A 13,992-nucleotide genomic window follows, 5' to 3' on the forward strand; every position below is an offset into this window, starting at 1 on the left:
TCAAATTGGATACAGAAGGTTAAAAACAACAACAAAAACAACTCCTCCCAACTTCATCCAGCCCTATGTCCAATCTCGATTCATTGACACTCACTCAACTCTGGATTAAGATATTTTAAGTCCGAATGGCTAACTTTTGTTCAGAAAAAAAAACATCAAGAGGACTTCTGGTTTCAAATGCAGCATCAAAACAAGCTGGTTTCACTCCATTTCCCTGTCCCCCTGAGAAACCCAAAATCAAATATACAGTGCCAAGATTATCACCAACAAAGTTCCAGAACTCAAATATGAGGATGAGACAGTTCCCAGGGCCACAAAGAAGTGAAAAAACTATAAGAAGATGGTAAGAGAATCAGGCTTCCGTATATATAGCACCTCTTATGCTGCTCCCTGCCCCCCAGCGCCAAGTGCACAAAAAAAATTTCTCCCTGATTCATGGTTTCTATACTGAAAAAAAAAGTCAGAGTGAGGTGAACAATCAGCTTCTCCACCATCTTGGGTTCTCAGGCAGGTGACCTATCCTTGCCTTAATTCACAGGAAGCACTGACAGTACCTGAAGGGAGAACTATCCCTCAGGACAGCCAGAGACAAAGGGGGAAGTGGGACTACCATTCCCAGCCCTGGAAACTTCTTTGTAACTCAACCAAAGGAGATGCCAAGTCACAGAGGTTGTTCAGCAGCATCGTGCTGTAGGAGCTCCATTCCACAGGTCCTCTGGGCAAAAGCCAGCCTTCCCACACTACTAGGATATCCCCTTTGGGACCTCCCTTATTTTAGATAGGTGGCATTCTGAATGTTTCCTAGAACCAAAGCAAACCTAGGCTTAAGGCTCAATCTAGTACTAGGTAAGCAGTAGCAACCTAACAGGAATAAAAATTTAAAAACAAAATCAACAAGTAAATTACAAAGACTCTCTAAGCAAACGTATCCAATAAAAAAGAAAAAAACAAGCCAGACAGAGAAGAAGGCAATAAATAATTCTTCAATGAAAAGACATAGATATACATGCACAAGAAACAATAGCAAAATGGGAATCACAACCTCCTCAGATAGGCAAAGCAAGGAATGAGGGAGTGACCCTAACAAGATGCCAATAAGTGAACTCTGACCAAGAATTCAGATTAGCCATCCTAAGAAAACTGAGAAAAAAATAAAACTTAACAGAATAACATATAAAGGGGCTTCAATTCATCTGCCAACAGGCTTGTCAATAGAAACCATACAGGCCAGTAAGAAGAGGGATGACATTTTTTAAATGCTGAAAGAAAAAATCTGCTATCCAAGAATATTGTGTCCAGCAAAGCTATCCTTCAAATATGAAGAAGTGATAAAGTATTTCCCAAACAAAAGCTGAGAAAATTCACCAACACTAGATCTGTCTAACAAGAAATGCTAAAAGGAGTTCTTCAATCTGGAAGAAGAAAAAAACACTAATGTGCAAAAGGAAACTATTTGAAGGTATAAAACCCACTGGTAAAATTAAGTACACGGACTAACCCAGCAGACTCTAATACTGTAATTATGATGTACAATCCACTCCTAACTCTAGTGTAAAGTCTAAAAGAAAAATCTATCAAAAACAATAATGCCTACAGCAACCTGATAAGAGATAGACAAAATAAAAATATGTAAATTGATAGAAAATAAAGTCAAAATGGTTAGGGGAGAATAAAGTATAGAGGACTTTTTTCATTATTTCATTTTTTATATTATTTTCTTCATGATCTAAGATAAGTTGGCATCTCTTTCAAATAACTTGTGATATCTATAAGATGTTTTCTGTAAGCCTCATGGAAATCACAAAGCAAGAACCTATTATCACTTTACTAAAAATAAAAAGCAACAAATTAAAACATACTACCATAGAAAATTACTTAACCACAAAGGAAAACAGTAAGGAAGAAAGAAAAAATAGGAGTCACAAAATAACCAGAAACAAACAACAAAATGGCAGTAGTAAGTCCTTATTTATCAATAATAACATTGAATATAAATGGACTCAGTTCTCCAATTAAAAGCCAAACAATGGTTGAACGGATAAAGAAACAAGACCCACTATACGCTGCCCATGAAAAACTCACTTCACCTATAAAGAGACACACAGACCGAAAGTAAAGCGGTAGAAAAAGATGTTCCATGCAACTGAAAACTATAAAAGAGCAGGTGTAGCTATAATATCTATCAGATGAAATAAACTACAAATCAAAGACTTTAAAGAGAGACAAATAAGGTCACTATAAAATGATAAAGGGGTCAATTTAGCAAGAGGATATAACAATTATAAATATCTAGGCACTCAACACCAGAGCTCCCAGGTACATAAAGCAAGCATAAATAGATCTAAAGGGAGAGATAGACTGCAATACAATAATAGTAGGGGACTTCAACACCCTACTCTCTAGATGATCTGTAGAGAGAAAATGAACAAAGAAACATCAGTTAGGCCTAACTGACATTTTTAGAACTTTTCCCTCAACTTCTGCAGAATGTACAATATTATCATCAGCATATGGAACATTTGCTAGACCACATTATATCTTAGGGCACAAAACAAATCTTAAATTCAAAAACATAGAAATTACAACTAGTATCTTTTCTGAACACAATGGAATAAAACTAGAAATCAATAACAAGAGGAACCTTGGAAAATGCACAAACACATGGAAATTAAACAATATGCTGCTGAACAACCATTGGGTCAATGAAGAAATTAAGAAGGAAATTTAAAAATTTCTTGAAATGAATGAAAACGGACATATAATATACCAAAATCTAAATAAGATTAAGACTAAAAATACAGAATATCAGTGAAACAAAAAGTTGGTTTTTTAAAGGCCAACAAACTCAATAAACCTTTACCTAGATTACCAAAGGAAAAAGGGAGAAGGCCCAAATCAATAAAATCAGAAGTGAAGGAGATATAACCGAGATCACAGAAATACAAATAATTGGAGATTATTATGAAAAATTATGAACAACTATACACCAACAAATTTAAAAGCCTAGAGGAAATAGACAGATCCTTAGACACATACAACCACCAAGTTTAAATCATGAAGTAGAAACCTTTAACAAACCAATAACAAGTAATAAGATCAAAGCCATAATAAAAAGTTCTCCATTAAAGAGAAGCCCAGAATCTAATGGCTTCACTGCTGAATTCTGTCAAATATGTAAAGAAGAATTAATACCGACCTACTCAAACTCCTTAAAAAGCATCGAAGAGGAGATAACACTTCCAAACTCATTCTACAAGGCCATCATCACCTTGATACCAAAACCAGACAAACTGAGCACAGTAGCACACGCCTGTGGTCTCAACTACAGGCCAATTACACTGATGAACATAGATGCAAAAACTGTCAATGAAATACTAACAAACTGAATTCAAGAACATGTTAAAAGATCATTAGCCATGATCAAGTGAGACTTCATCACAGAGATGAAGGATGTTTCAACATATGCAAATCAATAAACATGATATATCACATTAACAGAACCAGGAAGAAAAACCACATGATCATTTCAATAGATGCTGAAAAGCATTCAATAAAATTCTATTATGATAAAAATCCACACCAAATTGAGTATAGAAGGAACATACCTCAACATAATAAAAGCCATACATGACAAACCAACAGCTAACATTGTACTGAATGGGGAAAAACTGAAAGCTTTTCCTCTAAGATATGGAAGAAGACAAGGATGCCCACTGTCAGCACTTTTATTCAACATAATACTGGAAGCCTTGGAAAGAGCATTTAGTCTAAAGAAATAAAGGACATCCAAAGTTGAAAGGAAAAAGTCAAATTAGCCTTGTTAGCAAATGACATAATCTTATACTTAGAAAAACCTAAAGACTCTACCAAGAAAACTGTTAGAACTGATAAACAAATTCTGTAAGTTTGCAGGTTACAAAATCAACATACAAAAATCAATAGTACAATTGGAAAATGAAATAAAAAAAGCAATCCCATTTATAATAGCTACAAAGAACATAAAAAACCTAGAAAGCAATTTAACCAAAGAAGTGAAAGATTTATGCAAGGGAAACTACAAAAAACTTTGATGCAAGAAATTGAAGAGGATATACAAAATATGGAATGATATTTCATGCTCATGAGATGGTAAAATTAATATTGTTAAAATGACAATTCTATCCAAAGCAATCTATAGATTCAATGCAATCGCTATTAAATACCAATGTCATTCTTCACAGTAGAAAAAACATTCCTAAAATTTGTATGGAATCACTAAACATACCAAATTAGCCAAAGCAATCCTGACCAAAAGAATAAACCTGAAGCATCACACTATCTGACCTCAAATTACACTACAAACCCATGGTAACCAAATCAGTGTGGTACTGGCACAAAGATACATAGACCAATGTAATAAACAAGAGAACCCAGATATAAATCCATGCATTTACAGCCAACCCATTTTTGACAAAGGCACCAAGAACATACAGTTGGGGTAGGGACAGTCTTTCAGTAAATGGTGCTGAGAAAACTAGATGACCATATGTAGAAGAATGAAACTAGACCCCTACTTCTCATCATATATAAAAATCAAATGAAGGGGGAGTGACCAAGATGGCTGACTAGAAGCAGCTAGTGTGTGGCTCTCAGGGAGAGGAATGGAAAAGGTGAGTAAATACAGCACCTTTAACTGAAACATCCAGGTATTAAAAGTAATGGCAAAAACTGCAATTACTTTTGCACCAACCTAACACGTGCATTGGGATTAATTAATGAAACAAGTTGAACCGTGGAGAACAGAGAAAGGCAAGGCAGGATGACAGCCCACCTGGGAATGACATGGAGCCAAGGAAACCTCCCTCACCCAAGCAAGCAGTGAGTGAATGTGCAACCCCAGGAGCCCATGCTTCTCCAACAGGTCTTTGCAACCCCCAGGTCAGGAAATACACTTGTGAACCCACTCTGCCAGGGCTCTCAGTCTGACACATAGAGCCACGTGGGGTCTTGACAGAGCAGCCACTCAGGCACATGCAGAGACCTGGGAGCCTTAGCTACTCCAGCTTTCTGGGCTTCCCAGCAAAAGTAGCTGCAACTACACAAAAGTGGGAGGTTAGACCTCCACACATATCCGTAGGAAAGAGACTGAATCTAGTGGCTGAGCAGCAATGGTCTCTGGGCCCCACTTCCATAGCCCCTCACAGGATAAGACCCACTGGCTTGGAATTCCAGCCATCCACCAGTAGCAGCATTGTGCCTCCCTGGGATAGAACTCTAAGGGATTGGGGGGAGAGGTGGGCCACCATCCTTGCTGTTTGAGCAACTTAGCTGTTTCAGCCTTCAGGCTTTGGAGTGTCCAAGATGACTAGGGGCTGAAGGAGACCCCCAACACAGCACAGCTGCTCTACAAAGATGTGGCCAGACTAGTTTTTAAAGCAGGTCTCTCATCCCGTTCATCCTCACTGGACATCTCCAGCCACATCCTACAGATGTGTTCGGGCTGGCCACAGATCCATACCTCCCTGGGACAGAGCTCCCAGGGTGAGAGGCAGGCTTCCATTTTTGCTGTTTGTAGCCTTTACTAGTGATAACTCCAGGTACTGGAAACTCTGAGTCAACTAGGGACTGGAGCAGACCCCCAGCATACCGAAGCAGTCCTATGGAAAAGTAGTCAGTCTATTATATGGGAATGGGTGCCCATTCCCATATCTCCTCACTGGGAAGGTCCTCCAGGCCTGGGCCTCCACCCACCCCCCGCCAGAGCTCTCAAGCCAGTAGCAACTCGTCAACTCCCTGGACAGAGCCTCCAGGGGCAACTGAAAGCCTCTCTGACACTGTCTCTGCAATAGAACTGTCCTGGTCACCTTTGGACTAATGAAGGAGCAAAGACCCCAAGTGCCTTATCCACACCTCCAATGAGCTGCAGTCAACCCAGGGAGAGGAGGCCAGTCTGTATTTCACAGGTCCCCCATACCCTCCACTGCTCATCACCACACAGGGAACCTGTGGCTTAGGCCCACAGCACAGATCCTCCATCCTGGGCTGATAGCACTGAGTGATTGCTGCTCACATCTCTCTGGAGTGGAGCCCCCAGAAGACAAGCAAAGTGGTGGGGCAGCAATCCAGCTAATGTGGAGCTCAGAGGGTTTGGTGAAGGAACGTCTGTAGCAGAGCATGGCCAGGGAAGGCCATCCCTCTAGGCTCAAGTTGCTCCAGAAGAGACTTTAGCCATAGGGGAACTGTCAGACCTGATCTCTGCAGGGCAGTTGTACTAGTCCATTTTCATGCTGCTGATAAAGACATACCCAAGACTAGGTAATTTATAAAGAAAAAGAGGTTTAATGGACTAGGGAGGCCTCACAATCATGGCAGAAGGCAAAAGGTACATCTTACATGGTGGCAGGCAAGAAAGAATGAGAACCAAGCAAAAGGGAAAACCCCTTATAAAACCATCAGACCTCATGAGACTTATTCACTACCATGAGAACAGTATGAGGGAAACCGACCCCATGATTCAATTGTCTCCCACAGGGTCCCTCCCACAACACATGGGAATTATGGGAGCTACAATTCAAGATGAGATTTGGGTGGGGAAACAGCCAAGCCATATCAGCGGTCTTGCACATCAGATAGGGCTGGTCCAACCTGAGCACTCCTTGGGTTGCTGGCCTTTCCTGGGGCCCCAGCCTGGTTATACTTACAGGGCAGTCTTGGGTGCCCTGGGGCCCCACATCATGGCTTCTGTGCAGGTGGACCATGCCTGATTGGAGAGCTCCAGTGAGGCAGCCACTATGGCTGCACACCAGCCCACACATTCCCTCCTCATACTGCAGCTTCCTCTGAGCCCACAGAAACTCCCCACATCACATTGTTGGCACATGTCTACAAGGGCAGGTTTTGCTTTACTTGCTCCAGCAGCACACAGGAAGGCAGTATGCCCTGCCAACCCCCCTGACCACCATTGCAGACGGATCCTGGGTGGGCACAGAGCCAGCAATCCCCACCCCTGCCAGTGCCTTGCCCTTGCCCTTGCCCTAATAACTATGCAGAGAACAGGGGATCCTCCCACACCTTGAGCAATCACTCCTGCTAGTGGGGCACAGAGAAGGCACCCAGACCTGTGCTGGCTTACACCCCACCCCAATCCAACACCATCTCCAGTACAACAGTGCACACGATATCTAGCAGGGGCCCCCTGCTGTCCACCAGCTACCTTGCCTCTGCCACTGTGGTCAACATCCACAGGGAGGCAGGTACCCTTACATCTGCTAGCACTCTGCTGCAGCTGCCACACCTTGGTCCCCCAAGTACAGTAAACTCCTAACTTTGAGGAGCCAGAGAACAAAGTCAGGGCCCAATACAAGATTCTAGAGATAAAGCAGGTGGTCCAAGAGTTGGGAGCTGAGCACTGGCTGCCTAGAATCTCCCAGAAATGAAGCCAGTTGGCTGAATCCATCTTATACCACAACCAAACCCTGAAAATCATCAAATAGGATAAAAGAAAAGAAAAACCCATCCAAAGGTCAGCAACCTCAAAGACTGAAGGTAGCTAAACCCACAAAGATGATAAAGCATCAGCATAAGAATGCTGAAAACTCAAAATTCTAGAGTGCCTTTCCTCCAAATGACCACATCACCTCCCCAACAAGGGTTCAGAACCAAGCTGTGGCTGAGATGGCTGAAATGACAGAAGTAGAATTCAGAATATGGATAGGAATGAAGTTCACTGAACTACAGGAGTACATTGTAACCCAATGCAAGGAAGCTAAAAAATCATAAAACTTTGCAGGAGCTGACAGACAAAATAGACAGTATAAAGAATGTAACCGACCTGACAGAGCTGAAAAACACCCTATAAGAATTTCATAATGCAAACACAAATATTCATAGCAGAATAGATCAAGCAGAGGAAAGAATCTCAGAGCATGAAGACTGCCTTTCTGAAACAAGGCAGGCAGACAAGAATAGACAAAAAAGAATGAAAAGTAATGAAGAAAACCTTGGAGAAATATGGGATTATGTAAAGAAACTGAATCTGTGATTGCTTGGTGTACCTGAAAGAGATAGGGAGAATGGAACCAACTTGGAAAATATATTTCAGGATATCATCCATGAGAACTTCTCCAACCTAACTAGAGAGGCCAATATTCAAATTCAGGAAATGCAGATAACTCCAGTAAGGTACTTCACAAGAAGATCTTTTTCAAGACACATAATCATCAGATTCTTCAAGGCAAAATGAAAGAACAAATGTTAAAGGCAGCTAGAAAGGGCAGGTCACCAACAAAGGGAAGCCCATCAGACTAACAGCAGACCTCTCAGCTGAAATCCTACAAGCCAGAAGAGATTAGGGGCCAATATTCAACATTCTTAAAGAAAAGAAATTCCAACCCAGAATTTCACGTCTGGCCAAACTAAGCATCCTAAGTGAAGGCGAAATAAGACTCTTCTCAGAAAAGCAAATGCTGAGGGAATTTGTTACCACCAGACATGCTTTACAAGAGCTTCCTCAGTAAGGAAGCGCTAAATATGGAAAGGAAAGACTGTTACCAGCCACTACAAAAACACACTGTAGTATACAGACCAGTGACACTATAAAGCAACCACATAAACAAGTCTACAAAATAACCAACTAACATCATGATGAAAAGATCAAATCCACACATCAATACTAACCTTAAATATAAATGGGCTAGATGTCCCAATTAAAAGACACAGAGTGGCAAGCTGGGTAAAGAACCAAGACCCATTGGTATGCTGTCTTTAGGAGACCCATCTCACATGCAAAGACACAGATAGGCTAAAATATAAAGGGATGAAGAAAAATCTACCAAGTAAATGGAAAACCGAAAACAGCAGGGATTGCAAACCTAGTTTCTGACAAAACAGACTTTAAATCAACAAAGATTTAAAAAAAGACAAAGGAGGACATTACAGAATAGTAAAGAGTTCAATTCAACAAGAAGATCTAACTATCCTAAATATATATGCACCCAACACAGGAGCACCTAGATTCATAAACCAAGTTCTCAGAGACCTTGAAGAGACTTAGAGTCTCAAACAATAATAGTGGGAGACTTTAACACCCCACTGACAATATTAGACAGAAAATTAACAAAGATATTCAGGACCTGAGCTGAGCACTCGATCAAATGGCCCTGAGGTCTACAAAACTCTCCACACAAAACAACAGAATATACATTCTTCTCATTGCCACATGGCACATACTCTAAAGTTTTATTTTGTTTTGTTTTTCGAATTTTTTTTTATTATACTTTAAGTTTTAGGGTACATGTGCACAACGTGCAGGTTAGTTACATATGTATACATGTGCCATGTTGGTGTGCTGCACCCATTAACTCATCATTTAACATGAGGCATATCTCCTAATGCTATCCCTCCCCGCTCCCCCCACCCCATGACAGGCCCCGGTGTGTGATGTTCCCCTTCCTGTGTCCATGTGTTCTCATTGTTCAATTCCCACCTATGAGTAAGAACATGTGGTGTTTGGTTTTCTGTCCTTGCGATAGTTTGCTGATAATGATGGTTTCCAGCTTCATCCATGTCCCTACAAAGGACATGAACCCATCATTTTTTATGGCTGCATAGTATTCCATGGTGTATATGTACCACATTTTCTTAATCCAGTCTATCATTGTTGGACATTTGGGTTGGTTCCAAGTCTTTGCTATTGTGAATAGTGCCACAATAAACATATGTGTGCATGTGTCTTTATAGCAGCATGATTTATAATCCCTTGGGTATATACCCAGTAATGGGATGGCTGGGTCAAATGGTATTTCTAGTTCTTGATCCCTGAGGAATCGCCACACTGACTTCCACAATGGTTGAACTAGTTTACAGTCCCACCAACAGTGTAAAAGTGTTCGTATTTTTCCACATTCTCTCCAGCACCTGTTGTTTCCTGACTTTTTAATGATTGCCATTCTAACTGGTGTGAGATGGTATCTCATTGTGGTTTTGATTTGCATTTCTCTGCTGGCCAGTGACGGTGAGCATTTTTTCATGTGTCTTTTGGCTGCATAAATGTCTTCTTTTGTGAAGTGTCTGTTCATATCCTTTGCCCACTTTTTGATGGGGTTGTTTGTTTTTTTCTTATAAATTTGTTTGAGTTCATTGTAGATTCTGGATATTAGCCCTTTGTCAGATGAGTAGATTGCAAAAATTTTCTCCCATTCTGTAGGTTCCCTGATCATTCTGATGGTAGTTTCTTTTGCTGTGCAGAAGCTCTTTAGTTTAATCAGATCCAATTTGTCAATTTTGGCTTTTGTTGCCATTGCTTTTGGTGTTTTAGACATGAAGTCCTTGCCCATGCCTATGTCCTGAATGGTATTGTCTAGGTTTTCTTCTAGGGTTTTTATGGTTTTAGGTCTAACATTTAAGTCTTTAATCCATCTTGAATTAATTGTTGTATAAGGTGTAAGGAAGGGATCCAGTTTCAGCTTTCTACATATGGCTAGCCAGTTTTCCCAGCACCATTTATTAAATAGGGAATCCTTTCCCCATTTCTTGTTTTTGTCAGGTTTGTCAAAGATCAGATAGTTGTAGATATGCGGCGTTATTTCTGAGGGCTCTGTTCTGTTCCATTGGTCTATATCTCTGTTTTGGTACCAGTACCATGCCGTTTTGGTTACTGTAGCCTTGTAGTATAGTTTGAAGTTAGGTAGTGTGATGCCTCCAGCTTTGTTCTTTTGGCTTAGGATTGTCTTGGCAATGTGGGCTCATTTTTGGTTCCACCTGGACTTTGAAGTAGTTTTTTCCAATTCTGTGAAGAAAGTCATTGGTAGCTTGATGGGGATGGCATTGAATCTACAAATTACCTTGGACAGTATGGCCGTTTTCATGATATTGATTCTTCCTACCCATGAGCATGGAATGTTCTTCCATTTGTTTGTATCCTCTTTTATTTCCTTGAGCAGTGGTTTGTAGTTCTCCTTGAAGAGGTCCTTCACATCCCTTGTAAGTTGGATTCCTAGGTATTTTATTCTCTTTGAAGCAATTGTGAATGGGAGTTCACTCACGATTTGGCTCTCTGTTTGTCTGTTATTGGTATATAGGAATACTTGTGATTTTTGCACATTGATATTGTATCCTGAGACTTTGCTGAAGTTGCTTATCAGCTTAAGGAGATTTTGGGCTGAGACAATGGGGTTTTCTAGATATGCAATCATGTCATCTGCAAACAGGGACAATTTGACTTCCTCTTTTCCTAATTGAATACCCTTTATTTCGTTCTCCTGCCTAATTGCCCTGGTCAGAATTTCCAACACTATATTGAATAGGAGTGGTGAGAGAGGGCATCCCTGTCTTGTGCCAGTTTTCAAAGGGAATGCTTCCAGTTTTTGCCCATTCAATATGATATTGGCTGTGGGTTTGTCATAGATAGCTCTTATTATTTTGAGATATGTCCCATCAATACCTAATTTATTGAGAGTTTTTAGCATGAAGGGTTGTTGAATTTTGTCAAAGGCCTTTTCTGCATCTATTGAGATAATCATGTGGTTTTTGTCATTGGTTCTGTTTATATGCTGGATTATCTTTATTGACTTGCATATGTTGAAATAGCCTTGCATCCCAGGGATGAAGTCCACTTGATCATGGAGGATAAGCTTTTTGATGTGCTGCTGGATTCAGTTTGCCAGTATTTTATTGAGGATTTTTGCATCAATGTTCATCAGGGATATTGGTCTAAAATTCTCTTCTTTTGTTGTGTCTCTGCCAGGCTTTGGTATCAGGATGATGCTGGCCTCATAAAATGAGTTAGGGAGGATTCCATCTTTTTCTATTGATTGGAATAATTTCAGAAAGAATGGTACCAGCTCCTCCTTGTACCTCTGGTAGAATTCGGCTATGAATCCATCTGGTCCTGGACTTTTTCTGGTTGGTAGGCTATTAATTATTGCCTCAATTTCAGAGCCTGTTATTGGTCTATTCAGAGATTCAACTTCTTCCTGGTTTAGTCTTGGGAGGGTGTATGTGTCCAAGAATTTATCCATTTCTTCTAGATTTTCTAGTTTATTTGCATAGAGGTGTTTATAATATTCTCTGATGGTAGTTTGTATTTCTGTGGGATCGGTGGTGATACCCCCTTTATCATTTTTTATTGCGTCTATTTGATTCTTCTCTCTTTTCTTCTTTATTAGTCTTGCTAGAGGTCTATCAATTTTGTTGATCCCTTCAAAAACCAGTTCCTGGCTTCATTGATTTTTTGAAGGGTTTTTTGTGTCTCTATTTCCTTCAGTTCTGCTCTGATCTTAGTTATTTCTTGCCTTCTGCTAGCTTTTGAATGTGTTTGCTCTTGCTTTTCTAGTTCTTTTAATTGCGATGTTAGGGTGTCAATTTTAGATCTTTCCTGCTTTCTCTTGTGGGCATTTAGTGCCATAAATTTTCCCTCTACACATTGCTTTGAATGTGTCCCAGAGATTCTGGTATGTTGTGTCTTGGTTCTCGTTGGTTTCAAAGAACATCTTTATTTCTGCCTTCATTTCATTATGTACCCAGTAGTCATTCAGGAGCAGGTTGTTCAGTTTCCATGTAGTTGCACAGTTTTGAGTGAGTTTCTTAATCCTGAGTTCTAGTTTAATTGTACTGTGGTCTGAGAGACAGTTTGTTATAATTTCTGTTCTTTTACATTTGCTGAGGAGTGCTTTACTTCCAAGTACGTGGTCAATTTTGGAATAGGTGTGGTGTGATGCTGAAAAGAATGTATATCCTGTTGATTTGGATATACTCTCCCAATAAACAAGGATCAAATACATACCCCTCTGTGCTGGCCACAGCCAGCTCTTACTAGCTATCTACTAGCCTCTAGGTTGAACCACACAGTCCAATATGAAACCAGCTCACAGAAGTACACAGGGCTAGAGAAGCAAAGCCAAAAGACTCTATCCAACATTCTCTATAGTCACATTCCCTTCAATGGGGGAAGAAAACAACAAAGGAGAAAAACAATAATAATATTTGAAAGGAAAGGAAAGGAAAAGAAAGGAGAAAGGAGAAAGGGGAGACAGAGGAGAAAGGAGAAAGGAAAGGGGAAAGGAAAGGAAAGTAAAGGAAAGGGAAAAGGAAAAGGAAAGGGAAAGGAAAAGGGAAAGGATTCTATCCACATGAAAATAATTACAAAACTTAAAAGTGCCAACATCTCCAGATGAGAAGGAACCAGCATAAGAATTCTGGCACCATGAAAAAAATCTGAATACTGTGACCCTATTTGTTAATTTGAGATCTTTCTAGCTCTCCAGCAATGGTCACTAACCAAAATGGAAATTCAGAAATGACATATAAAGAATTCACAGCATGGATATCAACGAAGCTCGATAAATTTCAAGACAAGGTTGAAAATCTACACAAAGAAACTTCTAAACAATCCAGGAAATGAAGGAAGAGATAAACATCTTTAAAAAATCTATCAGAGCTTCTGAACTTAAAAAATTCACGTAAGGAATTTCTCAATACAATTGAAAACTTTATAAATAGAGTAGACCAAGTAGAAGAAAAAATTTCAGAGCTTGAAGGTCAATCTTTCAAACTAATCCATTCAGAAAAAAACAATAAAAAGAATTTTAAAAAATAAACAAGTATTTGAGAAATGTAGGATTATATAAAGTGAAAAAATCTACAAATTATTGGCATTGCTGAGAAGGAGAAAAGGTAAACAACCTGGAAAACATATTTGAGGGGATAATCCAAGAAAATTTCCCTAATCTTGCTAGAAGGGTAGACATCCAGGTACAAGAAATACATATAATATCAGCAAGATACTATACAAAACAAACATCACCAAGGCATAAAGTGACAAGACTGCCCCAAGTCAACACTAAGGAAAAAATCCTAAGGGCAGCTAGAGAAAAAGGTTAGATCACCTACAAAGGGAGCCTTATCAGGGTAAAAACATACTTCTTAGCAGAAGAAACCTTACACAAGTCAGAAGAGATTGGGGGCCTATTCAGCATTCTTAAAGAAAAGAAATTCCAACCAAGAATTTTATATCCC

Source organism: Pongo abelii, chromosome 16 (assembly GCF_028885655.2).
Source record: "Pongo abelii isolate AG06213 chromosome 16, NHGRI_mPonAbe1-v2.0_pri, whole genome shotgun sequence".
In the NCBI taxonomy this organism is placed as follows: Eukaryota; Metazoa; Chordata; class Mammalia; order Primates; family Hominidae; genus Pongo; species Pongo abelii.